General features: G+C 38.9%; 1 protein-coding gene across 3 annotated transcripts in view; it reads left to right on the top strand.

Moving 5' to 3' along the window:
• The first annotated feature begins 5974 nt into the window (after nucleotides 1-5974).
• Nucleotides 5975-24040, top strand: part of LOC119135698 (zinc finger protein 516-like) — a 35856-nt gene continuing 17790 nt past the window's right edge. For 2 of the 3 annotated variants that reach the window (XM_037273472.1, XM_037273474.1), the window contains exon 1: nucleotides 5975-6248. The gene's annotated coding sequence lies outside the window, so the exon portion shown is untranslated. Of the gene's footprint in view, nucleotides 6249-6274; nucleotides 6492-24040 lie in introns of those variants that run through there. The other variant, XM_037273473.1, reaches the window with a different exon arrangement.

The following is a 24040-nucleotide window of genomic DNA, read 5'->3' as shown; positions in this document are numbered from 1 at the left end:
TGTAATTAGTGGTGATGCTATGACCCTCGGGCAGGATATGAATTAGAAGCGAAAGAAGAATTCAAGATAGAGCTAGACTAAGCGGTTCAGAGCTCCTCAGGCAGAAAGTTGTGATTGGTGAAGATTTTGATGAACTTGTTAGTGCCAACGTTTAAAGTAGAAATTGATGGAGCAATGTTTTGTTGATACAGAAGTCGCTATAGCTTCTTCTACTACTACTGTATTTCCAGTATATTTGGTCGCTCTGCATGTCAGAATAATTAGTTCTGCCCAAAAGAGTTACGGATCAATATTTTAAGTGGCCATAAAAACAATGCATCAGATTATAATTTTAATTTAAACTCCATTCAAAAGGTCATGATAGAAACAGATCATCTCATTCAGTTTGCCCCACATGATGTGGTCAAACCCAGTGAGGAAATGCTATGCTTCACTTCAACCAATTTGAGTAATAGCACTTCACTTTAAACAATAATACGAGGTAATTCCTTTTGGGCAAGGAGCTGCACAGATAGGCCAACAAAAGATAATCAATATCACATGGTGCATGGCCTCAGTAGCTTCCCCAGCATTCTCATCACATGCCTCTGAGCAGTTGTCCATCAGCAAATTCAATGTCAGACACAATGTCAGACAGGCAACATGTTCAGGGCACAGAGTTAATTATGACACCATCATTCATGACGGAAAACACGCTCCTCTAATATGGGACCATCAACGCAAAGAATCATTGCATGCCCTTGCCTCACATAAGAAGATTAAATACAGTTATGACATTCAATATGGAATTACATTTAATATTCTCTTGTGTAATGTTTGGTCTGTTTTGTTGTAACCCTAACCCTTGTTTTTAATTTCAAAGGTTTCCAAGGCCTCTTAGTGTAACCCTATATTTGTGGCCCATGAATGTACACAATAATTACTCTAGCTTTTTTGCCCTTCATCATATACACACACTCTCTTTGAAATGTGAGGACACACAAAGTCTTTCCTGTATGTGATGTACAGTACCAAGCTTCACCTAGGGTGTATTTTTTACTTGCCTTGTGACAGCTGTATGTGAAAGGGTCATTGTCACCAGTAAAACAAATCACGTCTGTCAAGGTTAAATTACAGCTAATTTCCTGTTTTTCTAATAATAAACATCACATTCTTATTTGAACTGAAAAGGTATAATACACCCATGGAATGACATTTGATTAGAAAATTCCACTTGTGATAGTGTGCGCGTGTGTTTCAAGTGGCTGTTGTTGCCTCCTCCTTGACACCCATATTGCGTTTGCATTTTTTTTTAAAGATGAAAGAGGATTGTCTGTGTTGTTTCCACATCCTGTGTATTGAATATGATTTGTGGCTGCATATTATCACACTTAATACGACATCTCTCGATAGAGTGTATGTGTGTGCGTGCATGCGTGTGTATGCGCGTGTCACACTGTCTGTCTGTGTGTGTTTGTGGTGATAATTCTGCTGAGATGCAGACAGAGAGTAGGGGAGGGGTTGGAGAGGGTGAAGGAGGAAGAGGAGGACTGAAGACGGTGTCAGCGCTGCAGTATGATCCTGTATCTGCCTCCTGCAGTCACAGCTATTTAAAATGCACTACCATAGATACTCTCTCTCTCTCTCTCTCTCTCTCTCTCTCTCTCTCTCTCTCTCTCTCTCTCTCTCTCTCTCTCTCTCTCTCTCTCTCTCTCTCTCTCTCTCTCTCTCTCTCTCTCTCTCTCTCTCTCTCTCTCTCTCTCTCCCCCCCTCCCTCATGTACACAGACAGACACGCACGCACACACACACGGACAGACAGGAAATGGCCTCAATCACTGTAGAACACAGCCCCAGTTTTTCATTCCAGATGGGATTATGATGTTATTATTGCACGATGACGCCACCTAACTATATTAACAACAGAGCACAACCTGGGACATTTCAATCATTCACCTTCCCTTTAAACCTCGAAGACTTTTCATCAACCCCTCCCTGCTTCACACATTGTACACACCCTGGAATAATACCAGAATTAAACAATTCACCTTTGTCCTCCCTGCTGCTGGTGAATTAGTTATTATCAGTGGTGTGATTATGTTTGCACAGTGATGCATGTATGCATCTGACTTGGTGAAGATTCAGTGCTACAATAACTTTTCTGGCGGATCAGATGTTTTTCTGCAGGTGGAGGCTGTGGCCCATCCGAGAGCTTGGCACAGCTAAAATAGCATGAATAGACTGATGATCGCTCGTGTGGGTGGATACGCCCTCACTTCCCCTCCCCACCCAATGGAATGTGATAAGATGGAAAAGGAAAGGTGGACAAAGACTGGAGATGGGAAGAGGCTAAAAATAAGAGGAATGTGAGCATTTCAAAAACATGAGGGCCAAGAAATGGACAAATATCTGAAGCTTTGAAAATCATGATATCAATATGATAAAGAAAGAGGGCAACAATTTGAAGACATATTGGAATTCTCAAGGATAAAAAAAAAGTACAACAAAAAACTGAATTTCACTGAATTAACACTTTATGCAAGTCTCATTTTATTTTTTTTCAAATTGATTCTGTCCAGATCAACCACACTAAAATGACACACGGCAGCAGAGTCCAAAAGGAGGTGTTCTGATTTTTCGTGTTCAAAGGTAATGTGATATCCTATAAATATTGAATGCAGTATGCCGTGATGTGGGCTGTCCTAAACACTATACAGAGCAAACATACTGCATGCATGTGCTCATGGTCTGCGTTAGCAGCAAAGTGCACGTCCCCCCCCCCCCCCCCAGTTTCCACAATCTTATCATCTCCCTGAGGTATCAACATGAGGGCTTGTCTTGCACTCCTATGCCAGCTGACAATTAGCCTGTAATTTCTAATGCACTACAAGCTAATTGAACACAAGGGGCTGAAGGTGTCAGTCACCGTTAAATGCTTGTCACAGCGGCGTATCTTATCACGAACTTACAAAGGATGATATTGGTGAAACCATTTGGAAATTTTCAAACTGACTAAAAATGTGTGTGTCATTAATAAAGATGTATTGTATGTGAGCCTGATTCCGCTGCATCACCGCCATTATGACTGTCAACCCAAATAAATGTATGAGCACCTCATATTATATACAGTAAAAGCTACAAAACAAACTGACAAATAACTCGTTTTCAAATCAGACGAGTAAAAACTGGTCAAATATTTAAAAAAAAAAGACATTATTAAAAGTGAAGACAATTTGCAATTCTAGTAATGACACGAATTTGATGCGCAATTTGTCTTCGCGGGCCACATACAATGATGTGGCGGGCCGTATCTGGCCCCCGGGCCTTGAGTTTGATAGCTGTGACCTAGCATAAAGAGCTGTGCTTTGCTCTGAGTGCATTTTGTTATTCAAATGTGCACTCGTTGTTAATAATAATAATAATAATAATTTATATAGCACTTTTCTAGACACTCAAAAATCCTTTACCGCGGGTTAATGCGGCAGCGTACATTATTACGCTGGATTGCGCAGGGAGATTTCCAAAGATTTGCCCTGACCATGTGCTTGTGTCTGCAATGTATGCAAAAGCAGCTTGGTGCACTATCAGGATGAAATGCATGGATATATTTTAAATATGTGCTTCCATTGCAGTGGCAAGTGCTCGGGGAGGATTTTCAAACTTCTATCCTCCTTCTATAAAGGTGAGGGGTCACTGGTGTATGTTTCCTAAAACACTACGAGCGACCAGCAGACAAAAGGGCATGTGCTAACGACAGAGAAGTTTTTTTGCTGATTGGTTCCAAAGGAACCAGAGAGAGGACACCTCTGTGTATAATGTGCCTGACATTCATACGGACTGGGAAGCATGAGAGAGAGAGCGAGAGGGCTCAGGAGTTAGGAAGTACGGTATCAGAATCATGAAGCACACTGCAAGGAGAGAGAAAGAGCTAGTGACTATTGACTGTGATGTGTGGTTGTTCCCTCCTCTGAGTCATTGTTGATCATTAACAATAGGACAATGTTAACCAATATTGTAGAATGCGTGTAAATGGAAGGACATTCCATACATACGTGTGTGGGTGTGTACTTGTGTTAGCACATCATAACTGTGTGTGTGCACTCACTCAAACACACAAACACACACGCACACACACACACACACACACACACATCCCTATTTGATGACTATGATATATATATATATATATATATATATATATATATATATATATATATATATATATATATATATATATATATCTCAGCAAACACAATGGACCATTAGAACACTGGAGGGATGGTTGCTGGAAATGGGCTCTTATACACTTCTGTAGACATTGCATTGAAAACCAGACATTTGCAGCTAGAATAGTCCTTTACCACATTAACAATTTATAGAGTATGCCTGATTGGTTTTATGTTATCCTCATTGAAACAATAGCTATTTTCTTTTAAAAATAAGGACATTTTTAAGTGTTTTGAACGGTAGTTTAAGTCGTGTGTCTCCAAAGTCACTAAGTTCTCTCTCTCACTCCCTTTTTCTAGCTCTTGCTCTCTAACGTTCATTGCACAAATGCTGAGTCAACAGGGCTTTGTGCAGAATGGCCCTAACATTGTGGAGTGGCAGTTATTACCTATGACCATAGCACAGACACACTGGAGAATACAATACCTGTTTGAATGCGTGGGAATGCGTTTTTTTTTTCTCAATGAGATGAATCTGTTTCCACATTTGTCACAGTTATCTTCCTTGTTTCTCCAGAAATTCCAGTCTTCCAAGAAAGTTAACCCCTTTTCTGCCTGTTTCTCACGAGCCTCGAGGGAAACATGACCTAATTAATCACCTCACTTTAGTTATTTTTGGTAGGTTATCTTACAAAACATTTCCAAGGTGATCCCTTGGAAATGTTATACCAAGTATATCAGACCTGCAACAAGAGGCTTACTGTAAAAAACAGACTAGTTGTTATATAAGTTTTGTTTTCCACAACAGCAGTCCACAGCCTTTTTACGAGTGTATAAAAGTCATCAAGTCATCACAAAAATCACGAAAAATCCATAGATACGCTGCACCGGACGACAAGCCACAGGGTTCAAAACTTGAGCAAAAAGTAGCGGCTTATAGTCCAGAAATTACGGTAATTGAAATGAATAGAGCTGTTAAATTGAAGATCGTAGTGGTTGAAGGTATGATGGACTCAATGAGCCTTTGCATGAATTAGCTATGCAATTTCCGCTAAACTGAAACCAGCTTTTTGTTCATGTTAATCATAACTGTGCGGGTCCACATTCTATGACAGTTACAGACTTTAACGATGTTGGAACATCGATTGTGCAATTTATAGAAGAAATTTTAATAAACAGGAAGCGTCCCACTAATGTAAGACATAGAACACCCATCTGAAACTCAGCCCGCGGGCTACAATAGTTTGTGGCCCTCTCCTTAATATGAAAGTTTAATGTTATAATTAAACATAACTAATTACTTGACAGCTTTTATTGTGTCATTGTCCACGACTGTTTACTTTGGGGACAAACTTTGTGGTGTTCTCCATTATAGCGTCAAGTCTCGCTCAGGACTCCTTTCTGCCGCATGTGATACATTCATGGACAAACTCCAAGCTCCGAAATTTCCTACTTCACTAACAACGGATCATGCACGGCAAACGATTTATTACAAGGCCAAGTATAGTTGCAAATTTACTATCTAAAAACCGGCTAGACCGCTGTATGCATACGGAGATGGATCATGGATGGCCAAGAACATGGATATCAGTCATGGTACAAGTCTCCCACGGTGTGATCCTGAGCACAGAGAGAACGGATGAAACACAAATCTTGCCGAAAATAATGTCGAGCACATTGTGATCCAATTGTGGTCCAATTGCTAAGTTTGCAATTCATTGCGGACAGCTACAAACAACCGTGATAATCATCGACACTTGCGCTGCACATACGTCTACTGTTCTTAAAGAAAGTAAACTTTCCACAGTGTCAGTGAAGGCAGCACCGGTGAAACTACAGAGACCAGAGACACACACTGAGTAGAGTGAGAGAGGAACCTGTACTCTTCCACAACATAAGGAGACGGGAATACACAAGAGATATTAATTATTTTTTGCTCGATTTCTGCAAAGTGGACTGTCAATGCCTTCAAGAGAAGACACATAATACTCCGATCCTTGTTTCACCTTGGCTGGATCCGGACTCTTGACAGCCTATGCTTTTTTGGAGCGGTGCACCGGTCTTTTTGTGTGTGCGTGTTGGGGCTTCAACGGTGTTTCAACTGGTAAGGAAGTGAATGCAGACATTTATTTGTTATTTTGATGTGGTGTGTTTGCTCTCTGCTGCCGTTAGAGTAGCATGGATGAGCAAGCCTCCTTATAACAAGTCATTTCCCTTCAGAGTGAGAAAGAAAAGTCCATTTACTATAATACAGATAAAGGGTCATTCTGAGGAATGCTTGAACGGCAGAAAACTGGAACCCCTCCGGACTAGAGCGAACAATCCGTTTGACGTATGTACAAGATTGGTAAGATTAAGTTACTATATTTTGGGACCGACTAACAGAGAGCAGACACATTAGGTCAAGTTAAAAATAAATCCAAAGGTCTTAATAACTGATATTTAACGATTAAACATAATCTTTATCCAGCCATCCTCCCCTGGGGCCAGACTTATCACAATAGTTATGTAAAACATTGTTAGTAAGGGAGTGCGCGAGAGAGCGTGCGCACGGATGGGCTTGTGCGCGTGCATGCATGCCAAAGCAGGCTCACTGGATGTTTTACAATTTATCTAACAGAAATTATCAAGAATCAAGGCGTGTCCAATTTTCATGTTGCTGGAGTTTTTGTTGAATAGTAGTCTTTATGACACACGCACGTACTTGCGCGCGCACGCACGCACACATTTACACGCACTCAAAACCAAAGCTGCATACTGTCACTTATCTCAGGTTTAAGCATATTTATTTACAATCGGCTCTGGTATGCCGAACAATTCAAACAACCTCCTACATGTCTGTGTTTATTTGTGATCTCCTTTATCTGCACTTGACGTGATAGAAGTAGGCCTATTTATTTCCTTCACTGGAAAGAGAAAGAGAAAGAGAGAAAAGGAGGACGGAGACTGTAGATAGGATAATCTTTTTTTTCCTTCCATCGACAGCCAGCTGTTCTCACATAAAAACCAGCCGCACGACACACCAGTAATTTATGATTTATCGTAGCCAAGGTGACTGAGTCAATGACAGTCATGACAGTGGTCATGGTTAGTCACCAAAGCTTTATGGAAAATGTGAAGAAGGTCTAGATTGAAATATTTTAGATCCTTACATGCGATTCAGTTAAAAGAGAAAACATGCCAACAAAAAACAACAACAACAACAGTGTCTTCCTGCAATGAGGTTTCACTAGGTGTCTCCATAACAGTGCTTGTGAAGCATTGTGCGGATGAGAGACAGTCGAGTGGGATTCACCAACTAATCTTCATGGACAGTCACGTTAGGGGCTTGAGCCGCAAATAAAAATGAAATAAAAATAAAATTTTTGGAAAAACATTATTTGACATTTATTATATATATTGGATGGTCCGGTGGGGCGGGATTGGACAGTCCGGATCCGGCCCAAGGGCTGCCAGTTAAAGATCACGCCGTATAATAAAAGAAAGGAACACCACACATGCTCTATATAATATAGTTACAAATTGAGTAATGACTAATGAATATATACCACTGTAGCTTTTTGTATTGAATTCTTTTTGGTTTGATGTTTTAAGTAGGGCTGAGTCTGATATATGGAAAAAAAAAACAAATTACTGATTAATCGGCCTATTAATTTTAAGAATATGTACAGAATATATTAACTTATTTTTTTGTCACTTCCAGCAAATATATGAATTAAAGACATTTGACTATTTTACAATACATTGCCCTTCAGTATTTGTTTGTTTTTTAAACAGAGAAATTTAGCGACAAAAAATTGCAAACCAAATGCAAATAAAAGCATTAAACCTTTGGCAAATGTATGCATGTACTGTTTTTTGAGAGACTAATAGAATATTTGGACAAATTTAAGACAATGTTGATTTTTCTTTAAAAGCGCTATAATCAGCAGATTTAATTGGCAAAAGGATTAATTGGTCAAATTAATTAATTTGTGTCATATTCCGTTTTGTCCATGTAACTGTTTGGCTTTTGTTAGTAGCTTATGTGCTTCGCATCCCATGTGTGTATCATTAACTTTCAAACTCTGTTATGACTAAGTTTTCCAATTGATTTTTGTAAAGTTCCCCCTAATACTCTCACCCCACCCACTCACAAACTACACATTTTGTCTCTGTATTTATTTTGCGGAAAGTTTCTTACATACAGAAGTTAATATATATTCTTGTGCAAGAAAGTGTTTTACTCATGTGTCAAGAAACAATGAGGACAAGGCAGGGCTTTGTGATGGTAGAAATGCATGTTTAACCCATGTGAATGAATGAAGCCTCACATTCCACAGCAGCAGCCCCTTTGCTGAATGGCAGCACAAACTGCTGTTTTCATTACTCATTACTACCCCCTGCCTTCATCAGTAAGGACACAGTAATTTACCTTTGAAGATCTTGACCCTATCAAGACATCAAAATAGCTGTATATGGTAATATTAGTATAATTACCCCCCCTGCCCAAAAAACCCCCCAACAACCTGTGCCTGGTACCCATTGCATTTTACTCCTCACACATACCCAATCACATGCAACCCCGCCTCCCCACTTCATCGACTTGTATGCAGTCTTGCATAAAGGACCTAAAAGTGATACTTGATAAAAGTACAGGTATTTTAACTGAAAAATATTTTTTTGACCTTGTGGAATATAACTTAAGTAATGTGCTTAAGTATCAAAAGTATTAGTATCAAGTCTTAAGTAAGTTTAGTATCAGTCGTGTTATTATGTTATATATAACTAAAATGCTCCTTTTTTTAAGCGAGTAGTAGTACACATTTTAAAGACTTTCTGATTACCTGCGTCTCATTTTCACAACCTCCTTTTTAAGGTATCACCACCACATCAGTAAAGGCAGGACTATTCCGCTTCGTGGTCCTCTTTTTAGGCGTTATAACAACAAAGAATTTCTTCATGTGTTATTATGAAGTATCGAGTAACTAAGATTATGATAAATGTGATGGAATAAAATATATAATTTTGTATACATACTTTACATAATAGTATATTTTTTATTTAGGCCATATAGTGGAATAAAAGATGCCAGACATATAAACTTGTCAGCCAACACTGCCATGCTTTGTTGATCAGAAAAAAGGTGAAAAATAGTAGTTAAAAGTAGTTAATAAATGTGCTCGAAGAATACAATCAAATAATATTGTGTAATATCTTATACAATGCTTGCATATCCCATCTAACTTATACACAAAACCAATGTGTAAATGTTGGGTGGTTTCGAACTGACACATCAATGTATTTGATAAAAAAAAAAAAACTACAACCTTTATCTGGTTGGCCCTGCTTCTGATTTTCTCCATTGATCATTTTCTCAATTGAAATTCACTTTGCGACACTTCAGTATCATCACCAACGCTCGGAGAATATACACTGCACAGCTCTCTCAACTCAGTATTGATACAAGGTCTGCTGTCTATTTTGCAGTGATGGCATTGATCCTTTGCCGCTTGGTGGGGTTTTTCATTCTTAAAGGGCAATCTCACTGTGTTAGCCTAGAAACGCTAAGACTCTGGATTAAATAATAAAAGAGCCCTCCGTGGGAAACACTGCTTAATCTCATGGAATGAAATTTTTATGCATCTATCTTTCAACTTGTGATATATGTACTGTATACTGTAGTGTTTTACTACATCATTCCGAGTTGGCAGATTTTGGATACTGCAGTAACAGGTGGACAGTTAATCTCTTTATTTGGGTCACATCTGTATCCCCCTCTTCTCATAAGGATCAATGCAGTCAAAGTTATTCAGGTAGTACACTGTAAAGCCTCTTTGCTGTCTAAATTAGAGTCCAAGACATTAATGTAGTGATCAGAGGCTTATTATAGCAGAGGGTTTGGAGTTGTTGGGTGGCAGGGGAGGTGCCACTGTGGGGATTCAGGCACAAGCACATTTTAATCTTCGCCCTTGCTGGCAGGGAAGGGAGAGAGGAATGTGTTGTGTTGGTCTCAACTGTTGATAATACTAGTATTGTTTAGTCAGTGCAGCCAGAAGTCTGGAATTATCTTAAATAGTTGGGCAAGGAATCCACTGATATGAACCAATGAGTTGGCTCAATTTAGTCACACTGCCTGGTCATATTCCCAGCATTGTTTCTTTGAATTATAACAATTATCTGGGGAAATTAATGTAGGCTTTAGAAGGTATAACAGGAGACTTCCCAAAGGGGTTGATGGTCAACAAAAACAGCTACATGTGAGAGAATAATAGCATTTCCTATACAGATAGAACAACAATGCATATGGAAAACAATGTTGCTTTTTTTGAAAGTGTCTAATTACAAAACAGATTAGAGGTCTAAGGTTGTAATCAATGGATTTGGGCGAACCTAATTGTAGTTCAGGGTTGTAGTATCCTCTAAGAAGTCACAATAATAATGCAACTGGAGAGGTTTCTACTGCATACTATTTTTTGTTTGTTTTATTTTAAAGGGAAGGAACCAGTTTTTGATGCAATTACTATTGGTTCACAGAGATGACTCAATAAATCAAAGGAAAAAAATAATAGCAGTGTTCTTTATTCATTACCAAATGTGTTTTGGCAATTATATTTCTGTCCTTTGTTTAAAAGGCTCCATTATCCTATCAGCGTTGTCCACATTCTCAGTTGTGTAACCTTATTAATTGCATGCAAAACAATGAACCACAGCATCACAATATAGGGCCACATTCTCAAAGTGTGGTTGTAGTCAATGTGTGACTGTTAAATGGTTGAGGGCAAAAAAATAGCATATGCATGCATGATTTTGACAAAACCACTCATTGTTGATTTTTATTGAGTACGAGCAGAGCATTAATTACCTAGAATAAAATCAATGAATCTGGCCTATTACTGTTGATAACTCCATTGATCCAATTTTAGTTTCAACCAGTGCAAAATAATTATGCAACATATGTAGCAGCAATTTGCTATTAGATTACTTCATGGCGATACTTTTATCAGTGTGTCTGATGACCGAGGTGTTTAATGTGAGTAATGCTCATTTGACATGCTGATGTTTTCCACAGTCATCTGCACCTTCGCGTGGGTGTGAATTTGACATATTTGCTTTTTGAATACTTCTCCACTCTACAAATAACCGCACTGGAATAACTTGCCCGGCTAGCGCACTATTTCCACTCCTATGATAATGGCTATGATTAAGGTCACATAACACTGCCCATGTCTTTAACTTGCAGTGGCAGAGACCCTTATCAAACAGAAGCTGTATCTTAATAAGCGGCTAATAATCTTTTGATAATTGCCAAGTATAAACCCCATTTATCAGTGTTCGGACTGCTACAAAGGATGAGCTTTCATTGTGTTGCAATCAGATTTAGAGCTCTGTGAAGACTAATACCTTTTCTTGCTGGGTCGTATAAAATGACGTTTTAAAAAGAGAACAATATTACATGCCAAATTAAGTCATCAAGCTTTTAGTATTATCCAGTCTGCATACGTGTTCGTAAACATCCAGTAAAATAGCAAATGTGACCACAGTGCAGCCGTTTGAATGTTAAGGATCAATTAAATGTACTAATCAGTTTTAGTTAACATAGAGATCATAGTTCTGCCTGCATCTATGACCAGCGCATGTCATTGTTGGTGGTGATTGCTGCAGGATTAAAGAAGAGAAATAAGCTTAGCTGGGCGAGAACCACGAGGCTGTGGTCAGGGATTGAATGAGAGAGAGAGAGAGAGAGAGAGAGAGAGAGAGAGAGAGAGAGAGAGAGGAAGGAGGGAGGGAGGGAGGGAGGGAGGGATGGACGGACTGATTCACTCATTAGAATTATATTTAAATCCTGTATTGGTTACCTTAGGAAAATAAATCTGAACGCAAGTATGTTCGTAAGTATGTATGCATATATTTCCATTAAAACTCACTCACACAATGTTTTCGGTAAAATCAGTTAGTAAGTATATTCTTCCTTTATCAAATTTATTATATTCAAAATTATGGCCACTAAATCAACATTAAAGTTATAATCACTATATCTTTAGAACCTGTGGTCAGACAGATAAATGACATATTTTGCCATTATATATTTTATAAGTGGGGGCAAATGAGTCCATATATTTAGAAGGAGTGACAGTGGGTCTTCTTCGGGATGTGACATGGGACCTAAACTTAATCCAAACACACAGCAGCCTGGAGGGCATTAAGGGTGAGTGGGGGTTGGAGGAACAGATTCTTAAGCAGAGAGCCTCCCTCTTGTGAGCATCTGCTGCTTTGTTGCAGTTGATAAACACACTCCACATGTTTTAAACAGCCAATAATTGTCTATAGTGAAGATAAACAAACAAGGGTTCCCCTATATTGTTTTTATTCTATAAATAGCGTATTGTATGAGATGAATATGCATTAAATATTTATGAAGTTGTCACTGCCCATTTCATAGCAGTTTTAGAGAGTTTGCATTGCTTTTATGCTTCACTGTTTACTATAAACTTCATAGATGCATACAGTTCAGATGATGACAATGTTGGCCAACAGAGGAAGTAGTAATACTGTAAATTAGAAAAAGTTGTGACATTGCTCTTGAATAACACACTCACACATAGACGCTGATGTTCTCGTCCAAAAATATGTTGTTTTTTATTTGAGGGCCGCATACAGATTTTTTTTTTAAATCTATTAATTAAACACACAGCTACGTAGCAATTTTCTGTTACAGCGGGTAAGGCAAATAGTTTAGATTTTCAAGATTACGGTGTGGTCTCAGGCCTGTATGCGACTAAATCCTATCTCAACATTCAGAACCACAACGCCAGAAAATTGTTGCAAGCGGATCATCTTTAAAACCGTTACTTGATAATTATCAATGTTCATAAATCGGACCTTGCTACAGAGAAGAGTGGAAGGAACCATTTTTGTTTCTAAAATTGAATCATTTTTATCAACTTAATTTTTATAATTATTTTAGTTGTAAATAGTTTTTTCCTTGTATATCTTGTAAAACTACAATATATCTATCTATTAGTCTATTAGTCTATATCTATCTATCAATTTATTATTAGTAGTATTGGCATCTATGTTTTTACACCCTCCTTTCTTGCTCTGCCCACCTCTAGACTTTTTTAAACTAGCCTTTTACTGAAAAATGGATGGCGGACCGCAACTGGCCCCCGGGCCATATTTTGGACAACTTAAGGGAACAATATGCATCATGCTTCCCTTCTAGCTACAACCTGACTAAAAGTAGTCACTACAAAATGAAAACCCAACTATATTATTTGAGGACACAAGCCAGAGTGTGCTTTACAGTATGTGTTCAAACCTTGTTGGGAAGTTTTCCAGACGAGATATTATTATTGCATTATAGTTAAAGAATGTCTTGGTAGTACCTATTCATATATATATATATGTGTGCTGCATGCTCACAAACTTCGACAACAACTACATCTACTACCACTATACATGTAATTATTACTTAAATACAAAAATCACTTTGAATCAACAAAACACACACACACACACTCCCTTCCCCAAATCCTTCAACTGTTCAACTGTCTTTTTTTTTGGGCAAGTAAGAAGGTGGCTGCAGTGCAGATTGAAGGCCAATGATTTTGCCTGTCTGACTAACTTAGGGAAACAAGCTGGAAATGTCTCCAGGCTACTGCAGCTAATCATTCAGTCCACAGAAGAACTAATCGTTAGCCCTCGATGTCAGTCTAACCTTGCCATGCTTTTTAGTGAATGTGTGAATGCATGATTGCATCTGTATATGGGAGAGCATGTGAACAAAAACTGGACCTCATCCAGCCATTCCATTGTATAGGAAACAAAAGAAAACCCCAGATATTGCCGATTATTGAATAATTTAGAGATGCTTGACTGTTTAATTGTATGAATAAGACAATACACGTGCCAAAAATAGTTTATACTCAAGGTAGACTTTTAACCTGTGTCTTGTCATTGGTCTCTTAAATCAGTTTTTTGACCACTCGTGTTTTGGTGTTGCAAGATATTATGAATTGTTTTATATTTTAAACAAATCTGAATAAGTAAATTTGGTTTTTTTACACTTGAGACTTTAATGTCTAAGAACAGAGTAACAGCCCTTGATGTACAATTTTGTAGTGATGACAAAATGAAGCTTAAATTTTTTTTCATGAACCAGATGTAGGTTTTGATTGGCCGAAAACACACTGACTCGCCATTTCTTAAATCCCTTTCTTTTAACCAACTGAGTAGTCAAAAAGTACAATTAGTTGAAGAAATGAAGAATATCTGAAGCTTCATTTTCCCATCAAATCAAGCATGTACAAAGATAATCAGCTGGCTGTTGTATCTGATGTTGTTTCCTGCCATACTATAAGATAGTAGTTTGTAGTTTAGCCCCCGGATTGTGTTTTGGGGGCTGCTTTTTGCTGCTCACCTCACCTCCCAGCTGTCTGCCTGTCTGTAGCTTGGAGGCCTTGCAGTCAACTACACAGGAAAGAAGAGACAAAAGACAGGGAGCCTTTTAGTAGAACCCCCTCCCACCTCACCTCCACTGCAATACACACAACCCCACATCCACCATCATCATCACCACCTTCTACGCTGGCTCCTAAATCTTTAAGAAAAAAAAAGAATTCCCCAGCACACCCTCCCTTCAGCTATCCCCTTGGCCTCAATGCCCTAGCTGTTCCCACATTGTATCCAGATGTGAGGATGATCGCTGGGGAGCGAATGCCGTAGGCAAGGCCTGTTTGTTATGACCATCACTTTTTTGCATCAATATTTTCTTATATTTCCCCATAATTTTTGTCTATAATCACATCTAAATGATTAAAATGTATTATTTTTCTTCTTCCTTTCCTAACAACGAAACGATCTGAAGTTCAGTGCTGAGTTTGTTTGTCTTGGTAATATTGTAGCAATGTCTTGTTATTTTTCTTTCACAAATGGAATTTTCCAACAATTAAAGTAAAGTAATTAAAGTAGTAGTAGTAGTAGTAATAGTAGTAGGGGAGAGAGACAGAGAGAGCCACACAGAGAGGGAGAGAAAAGAGAGAAAACTAAAACAACTTTCTGTAGATAAGAAACATGTCCGGTTGGTTGTGTCTAAAGCTCATCACATTTACTGGTATAATGGATAACGTTTCCATTGCATGGGAACCTCCCAAGCAACGCCCTGGGCTTGACTAATACTTGACGTGTTCATTGTTTGCTTTTGTGTTTGTTTGCTTTTGACAATGCTATGCAAATTAACTTGGCTATAATATTAAGTCGCTGTTAGCTCTGAATGTTGCAAAAAATTGCCGGTACAAAGAGCTTATGTTTGCTCATTGTCTTAGAATGGTGTATTCTGATTTTAACTGCCAGTGTGGTTACTTTATCTGTCTTCCTCTCATTAGATGAGCCAGCAGTTTCAGTAACAGTGAACCACAGAATTTGCATGCTGCAGAGTGTTTTTGCTTACATTTCACTTGGAAAATTATATCCGTCTGGTTTTGGAAATTAAACTTAATTACTGACAAGTTTGTCAACATTTTTTTAATTATTTTTTCAAGAGACTCTTCCTAGACTGCAACTGTGTGCAGGGGGGCGTGGCACTCCAGGCAACACTGGGAAGCTAGCGCAGCAGCTGCTTTTTCTGTTTCTTACTGTTCACGTTTCTCACTGATCACAGTTGTACGTACTGGCATGGTCTCGACCCAGCCTTAATAAAAATTTCAGAGTCCGCCCTTTCCGACACCGAGACAAGACCAAATGAAATTGCCTATTTTAAGATAAGAATTGATTTTGGTGACCATTGGTCATAGTTTGCAGACATTCAGTGGTGTTAAGCTTTTTTAGACTTACTCAGCAGCAGTAAACTGACCCACGGCAGAGACAATGGTCCCTGCATTCCCCCATTCAACGATGTATGGCTGACGTCGCAACTCCGAGCTGGTGCTTCATGGTGCGCAATGTCATCATGACTGTGGTGGGTGAAGAAGCAGTGTGGAGTGTGAATAGAGGCTTTTCTGCAGCCAATGAACAAGTGCTGTATAGTGGGAGAACCCTATGGTCCTCGAGGGGAGCTGTTCTGTTTGTTTCTTTCCCTCTTTCAACACAATTAAATGATCATCTCATACCCAACCAATAAAGAAGTCTTATAACAATCTTGATTAGTTGAATCTGGTGTGTTGGATAAGGAAACTATGTTCTGATCTTTTTAAAAAAAAAAAAAAAAAAGAAAGAAATCGCTAGTTTTATTTTCCTGAGCAAAAAAATACATAAACAGCTTGACAATAGTTATTTAATCATTTTACTCTAAAGGTTTACATATTCAACATAGAACAGCCTCTCTGTCCTTGTTGCTACATTATCTCTCCCTCTTGATCGCACTCCATCAGCTCTTCCTCTAGCACTCTATCTCCTGCCGTGAATTTACATCACAACTTAACACTTATCTTACCTTTGCTGCCTTTCCTCTTTTCATCTGTTCTGGAGACATAGTCTATCGAGCCTGTCCTGGATCGTCCTTTGGGCCCTGAACACCTACAAACCACCACTTCTGGAGGCATCTCGGTGTAATCCTAACAAGATGCCCAAGCCATCTCATCTCCCTCCTGGTTGCTTGTATGCGGCATCTTATTCTTTCAGTCATCACCTGCAGCTCATGATCATAGGTGAGGGTCAAAATGTAGCGTGACCAGTAAATCAAGAGTGTCGCCTTCCGGCTTAGCTCCTTCTACGACAGGCTGATACAGAACGTGTCACTGCAGATACTGTACCGATTCGTCTGTCGAACTTACGCCCCATTACCCCCTCACTCAAGAACAAGACCCCAAGATACTTGAACTCCTTGTGAAAAAGGGGAGCCTTAGCAGAGTCCAACCCTCACAGGAATCAAATCCAACTTACTACTCGATATGCAGACTAAACTGAAACCAGTCATGGGGATCGAACAGCCCGTAATTATTGAGTCCAATACCCTCTACTCCCAGACCACACAAGAGTACAGGGTAGACGATCGAATGCCTGTCTATGTAAGTCCACAAAGCACTTGTAGAGTAGTAGAGTGAACCTCCAGGCACCCTCCAGTACCCTGTTGAGTGTGCAGAGCTGCTCCATGGCCAGATTGCTGCTTCTGAAAATGATATTCAACTCCCCGATGAACCTTCCTCCCCAACACGTCTGAAAAGACCTTACGAAGGTGGCTGAGGAGTGTGATACCCCAGTAGTTGGAACACAACCTCGGGGCAACCATCACTCTAGTCCACTCATCCAGAGGCACTAGCTCTGATGTCCATGCGATGTTGTGGAAGTGTGTCAACCAGCACAGCCCCACAACATCCAGGCCCTTTAGGAACTTTGAGGGCATATAATTCACCCCAGGGACCTTGCCATGGAGGAGCTTGTTAACCTTCTCAGTGACCTCAACCCTAGAGAAGTCTCTGCTTCCTCATGTGGAGACATTCCTTTCTGCCAATTCACAACATAAGGTCAGCAATGCCCCATGCCAACTAATTGTTGTTGTTGAGGCTTCCCCCTCATGAGATAATTGGTGGTGGATCAGAGTTTTAAGAATTAGAATTTAAGACTGTTTGGAAGTTGCTCACCTTGGACTCCTAAAACTCCTCCTAAATCTGAATTTTTGCCTCGATGACTGGCAAGGCTGCCTTCCGCTTGGCCAGTCATTACCCTTCAGCTGCCTCCGGAGTCCTACGTTCCAAATAAGCCCAATAGAGTTCCTCTTTCAGCTTGACAGCATCCCTCACCACTGTCCACTTACATTTGATCTTTGAAGTCAAAATCATCGAAACAATCACTGCAAATTACACTCTTCTGCTTGGTCCATCCCGTTAGTTTTTTTGTTTTTAGTCCACGTCATTTATTTTATTATTTTAGTGATTTGAGTTTCAGGAGAGAACAACTCCCGGCAAGTAAAGAAACAATAGCATTTGGTTTGCCTCGTCTCTGCCTCAAGGTCATCAGTTGTGGTACAGAACATGGATGGATGGATTATGATTGTCCAACATTGTACATTAGTATCACAATTTTTGATATGATTGAACGAGGTAAGATACCAAACAATGTTGTTTTCTGTTTGAGGCCAAACATTTTCTATAGATTTCTGTGCAAAACTATCATTGTCAGTGTAGACGTGTTTGTGTGGTATGAATCTGCCGAGTATGTTTTCGGATATTATCTTCTTTCCCTTCCAAACTGAATGGTCAGAATAGCCCCACTCCAATTTGATTATCTTGAAAACAGGAATATCAGAGGGAACAGTCTCCCACTAAAAGAAACTCTGCGCAGCTCCCGGCATTGAAACTGTTTTCTGATGTTGTAAAGGACGGATGTGCCTATGTATTGTACACGTGAGTAAAATCCTCGCTTCTCTGATGGCCGGGCTTTCTTGGCGCAATGATGAGTAAAATAAAACGGTTACATCAGTGTGAAAGACTGGTGGGTAGTGTTGAGGTCACCAGTTTAATTACACTTCACAGAGACTGATTTAGGTCTTGCAGAGGTTGTTTGGGGCTGCAGATGGATGGAGGACAGCAGAGAAGAGTAGGCAACAGGAGGGAGATAGTCACGAGAGTTCTGAGAGGAGCGGACATTCTGACATTGAGTAAAAACATCAAGAGGAATTTCAATTTAGATTGAAATCAAGCACTGAAGTATTCTATCAATTTCCACAGATATTTTAGCATTTGTTTGCAGATTTTTTTTAAACATATTTGTTTAACCACACTATTTATTTTGCAAATGTTTTGATGAAAACACTTCAGACATTAGTGATACTGTTATCATCATGTTTACTTGTCGTGGTGCATTTCTGAATGTTTTGCACCATATGTGCTAGTGTACAGAACATGAAATTTTAGTCTTTAATTTACAGTATGTCCTCATCATGAAATTAACAAGGTCCTTTTGCATTTGGAAAGTGTGAATATCATTTAGGGCAATGTTCTCTTGTGTGCAGTTTTGCACTTTACTGCCTGCCTAGATTCTCCCATTGGTTTAAGTCATCACAGGAAGTTGCGCCCAATATCATTTCAACATCAGAGCCACCGGAAATACGTTGAAAAGTCCCTGCAGTTAAACTGGAGCGTTAGTATAATGTTAACATGAGTTGTTTCTGAGTTTGTCAGAAAAATAAAAAAAATTGCCAATGCCAAAAGAACTGCAGACCGCCCACTGGTTGTTTTGGTGTAACAGACTAGTCAAAGAAAACATGATCACTGACACTTACATTTGAAGTAAGAGTAAGTAACATATCAAGGGAACGCTTTCTACTGCAGGTGGGTTTAGTCACATGCTGAGTTCGACTGAACAATTCAAGGAGAACAGTGAATTCTTTAGCATGCCGGAAGGCTGTCACTGGCTACACCCACGTGTACAATTAAATCCCCTGTAATGACTAAACATTTGAAAGTGGTGCACATAATTGAAAGTAATTAAATATAATCATAGAGTATAGTTTTATGTCAATGCCAAATGACACATACTCAAATGAATAAAAAAAGACGTTGAAAAAAACACAATGACAATTTGTGGGTGGATATATTTTACCGATGAATGTCACAAACAACCCGACCCCTGTGGTTTTGTTGTATCAGACACAGAATTTCAAGTGAGGTATACTAGACTAAAAAAGAACGACATTAGCTATAAAGCAAATACAAAACAAATCTTATTTTCTGATGTTCAGCTTTGCAAGGTGCATTTGTAGCTTCCCAGTGTCACTCATCCAGTATTCCGCACAGAAGTTTGATTTATTTCTGATCAGGTTTCAATTTATAGTTTGCTTTTAGAAAACTCTACAATATACACTCTGCCCTTATAAGACCTTCTTGGACACACAATTTGTGTTTTTTCACGTAACAGAACATGTACAGTTAGTTACTTTGTAAACCAGCAATTACATGAGGTACTATGGTGCGCTACGCTGTATCTTGAGCTAGAGAAATGGACGACACACGTTTGGAATATACAGCTTGAGGCAGTGCTCATGTTTACTCCTTTCCTGTCCTAATACTATCCTGAAAAGTAAATATTGTTGATGATGAAATAAATACACAGTAAAGAACATGTCATTTTCTTAAACAATCAAGTGGACCTAGTTATAGAAATGAAGTGAAGTTTAAGTGTGTGTGTGTGCGTGCGTGTGCATGTGCATGTGTGTGTGTGTGAGAAAGAGAGCGAGGTGGGGGGTTAAGAAGAATGCTGCTGTGCTACAGGGGGACATGATGATGGTGGGGGTTCTACAGACTGGAGAACCCAGGGGTTAACGAGTAGTGTGAGAAAAACAGGCAGAGTTTGAGACAGAGGGGGAGGGAAGCATCCATACTCAACATTGATACACACACTAACGTACATATAAAGTACACTAACACGTACACTATCAAAGAACACAGAGTGGAAGATGTCCTTTAAAAATACAGCATTTTGTTGTGATTACTAGATTGCAAGGACATTGTGTAAGCGTGGATAATTATTTACATGTTTTAGATTCTGATTCTCTTAATTTGATACTCTAGTTTGATTTGCAGGTGATTATCAGTAAATGTGAATAACATTTAGCCAACAGAAAACTACACGTATCACATTTGTACTGACAAAATGACCTGAGACTGACTATCCTTTTCCCTTGTGGACTATTCGGTAATCCCTCTAGCATGGAGCGGTCACCAAAATGTAAAATGACAGTATTGACCTAAACACCTGCTACTTCCTGCAGATGCATACACACAGACCCAGTGGATTCTTAATCTAATGGCCCTTCTCACGCAAATAGGTTGGGATGGGCGTTGAGAAGGGACGGACAGAGGCAGCCCCCCCCCTCCCCCCATTGTCCTGGTTTAGTTTAATGCTTGGGGGGTTTACTGATAGAACCAGGGATAGTATGGGAACTGAGGAGCCCAACAATGCTGCCCCCCCCACCCCCTCCCAGTGCTCTTCCTGCTTATGAGCATGACCTGCTGTGACAGTCCGGGACATAAGACAACTAAATTGTGGAAAATCAGAAGTAATCACAATTTTGAGGCACAAACTACTATATAACAGGCACACTCATTCACTTTATGATTTGGTATATTTAATTTTTATTGAAATATAAATTACATCAGTTGCGATACTTGCAAAGCAACAAGTGGAACTACGTTGGCATTCCTTTACATATACCATCACTTTTAAGTCAACTGAACTTTGATATCGTTGTAAAGGTGTTTTTTTTTTTAATAATCCTTTTATTTGACATCACCTACCCAACAGCTGGTACTCTAAATTTGACTCACAATGAATGAAAAGCAGAAACCATGTGAACTACCAACCTTAAAATCAACATTGTTAAACTGCTCACATGGCAATATATTCTATGCCTCATCCACAGACTTTATTAAAATAACTTTTTTTCCAAGACATTTAATATTCCTTTTATATTTATATTACATTTCTAAAGTAAAGATAAATTCCGCTTTCCCCTGCAGACAAAACTTTTCAGGCATAAAATGTTATACTATTATAACTTTTTTTTCCCCTTAAAAAAATCGTTTTTTCATTACAGCTGACCTGGAAACCATCAGTCTTCTGTGTGTGTGTTTTGAATGGGCAGTAAGTGTGTGTGTGTTTGTGTGCATGTGTGTGCTGTATGCATACATCCAGCTGAGCTCCATTCCTCTCACTCATACTCGCTACAGCAGACCCCCTTGTCTGGGAGTTTAAAGCAGGGATGGGGCGGGGGATGAAGAGCAGTGTGTTCATAATGGATTATTGATTGGACTAAGAATACACACTATGCATGTGTGTCACTGCATTTTAGGCATAGTGCCACTTTCCTTGTCCCACTCTGAGCAGCTAGTGTCTCCACTTCATGATTAACTGTGCGGAGGCTGGCAAGATTTTTTTTCTCTGCAAAGCCCTCACTGTATGTTGTCCTCTGCAAAGTAGTGTCTGTATGAGTTTGTGAGTAACCCTCTGTACAAACGGTTAAACTTGCAATGCTGCCTTGTGTGGAACACTGTGGTTTCCAAAAGATGTGTGGGCAAATTTAAAAGGCCCTCTGTTTTGCTCCTTGCACAGTTGAATTGCTTGTGTGCGGGTGTGTGTTTGTCAGCATTCAAACAGAAGGTTCACTCTTGATTTTTTTTTACTGTGTCTGTTTGTCCCCAGATTCAAATCAGAAGTCTCTTTGGTTGCTAAGGAATCTCTTAGATTATATGTATATTATATACATATGTCATATATAATGTTGTGTTGTATATGGATATATATATATATATATATATATATAATGTTATATTATATTAATTAATATATTATATATTATATTATATTATAATTATAATATATTACATTATTAATTCCAGATACACTGTACAGATAATGGATGGATAGATATGGATGAATGGCTATAATATATACATCAAACTTTTAATCTACCTCTGACTCATTTAGTCTACTTTGTAGGTTTGTAAGTAGAAGTCTTGAGGACTTGAGCAGGAAACATCGTGAGCCATTTACTGATTTCAATAAAAGAAAGAGTCTCCATAAATAGGTGGCTCCGGTACTGGGTATTAATTTCAGTGCAAGTTATAAAGACGTACAATTGTTCATGTTCATGTGCTAAAATCCTCATGTGGTAATGATCAATTATCCTCTTATAATTAGAGCCTATCACTGGTTCTATTATGGTCTTTAACAATTGCATTTGTCTAATTTCTTATTGTCCACCATTTGAGTTTCAAGGATCTCTCAAATTAATAAAAGGCAATTTTCATCTTTCAAAAGTTTCTGAATTGTGACAGAGACACTTGGTGAAACCTTGTTCATAAGGAAAGTATGTATTTTTAAATTGGGGTACTCTAGCAACAGTTTATCAAGCTAAGTGAAGGTTATTCTTATTGTAAATATGATGGACATATAAAGTAAAACAGACGTCCTTTTTATCTCAAAAACAAAGTAATCTGAACAATAACTGCAAAAGCTCAGTGTCCATGCCTAATGTAAATATACAGTATATGGTCTCAAATCTGTCCCGTTTCAAAATACCATCATTATTCTTTCCCTTTCATTTTGAGCCTCACTGCGACAGCATTTCGTTCCAGTTTGAGAATGGAAGGCAATTTGTCTTAAGAGCCACTTCCTTTTGTGTACTTAAGAACCTTGTCATGTGAGCAGAGGCAGGTTTGTGAGGCCATTATGGGGAGGGAATATGGTGGCATTGCTGATCTTGCTGATGTGAACACGGAACATCCACCCTCCTCTTCCCCCACCATGATTGTGTAAAGTGTCAACTCAGCTGGTGTGGCGTCAGAGCCCCCAACCCCTCCACAAATCATTGCACAATCATTCAGATGGATGTTGTACATAAATACATTTAAAGGAGAGGGGGCACACCGCTGAATTCAATCTACACTCAGTAACCAAAATATATAAGTACAACTTTGCAATTAATGTTATCATAACGTGTATCAAAGTTTGAGCATTAAACAAGGTCAGCAGGTCATCCTCACAGTCAAGAGATTTGGGGTTTGAATCTCTTCCTTCCTGTGTGAGGTTTGCGTACTCTGGCTTCCTCTAAAAAAAACCCATTCATATTAGGTTAATTTAACCCTCTATTGGTAGGTATTTTGTTGGGTATAGGGAAATTTGTTATTTGTCAATATCGTATCCGCCCTGTGATTGACTTGAAACTAATACAAGTTATCTTTCTGCCTCTTGTCCAAAGTCAGCTTGGCTAGATTGAAAGGGATACTCGGTAGAAAATGAGTGAATAATTCATCAGCTCAGTTTTTAGTGCACAATAAGCAATGTTGTGTACTGTATTTCTAATGATGCGTGGGTCAAGTATACATTTTTTTTAGGATAGTGTGAGCAATTTTCACCATTTTGAATGTCTATCTCAATGGGAAAAAAAAGACTCGTTGACTCATTACGAAAAAATTTGAA

The sequence above is a fragment of the Syngnathus acus genome, chromosome 16 (genome assembly GCF_901709675.1).
Source record: "Syngnathus acus chromosome 16, fSynAcu1.2, whole genome shotgun sequence".
Taxonomy (NCBI): Eukaryota; Metazoa; Chordata; class Actinopteri; order Syngnathiformes; family Syngnathidae; genus Syngnathus; species Syngnathus acus.
This window is presented reverse-complemented; position numbering and strand designations above follow the sequence as displayed.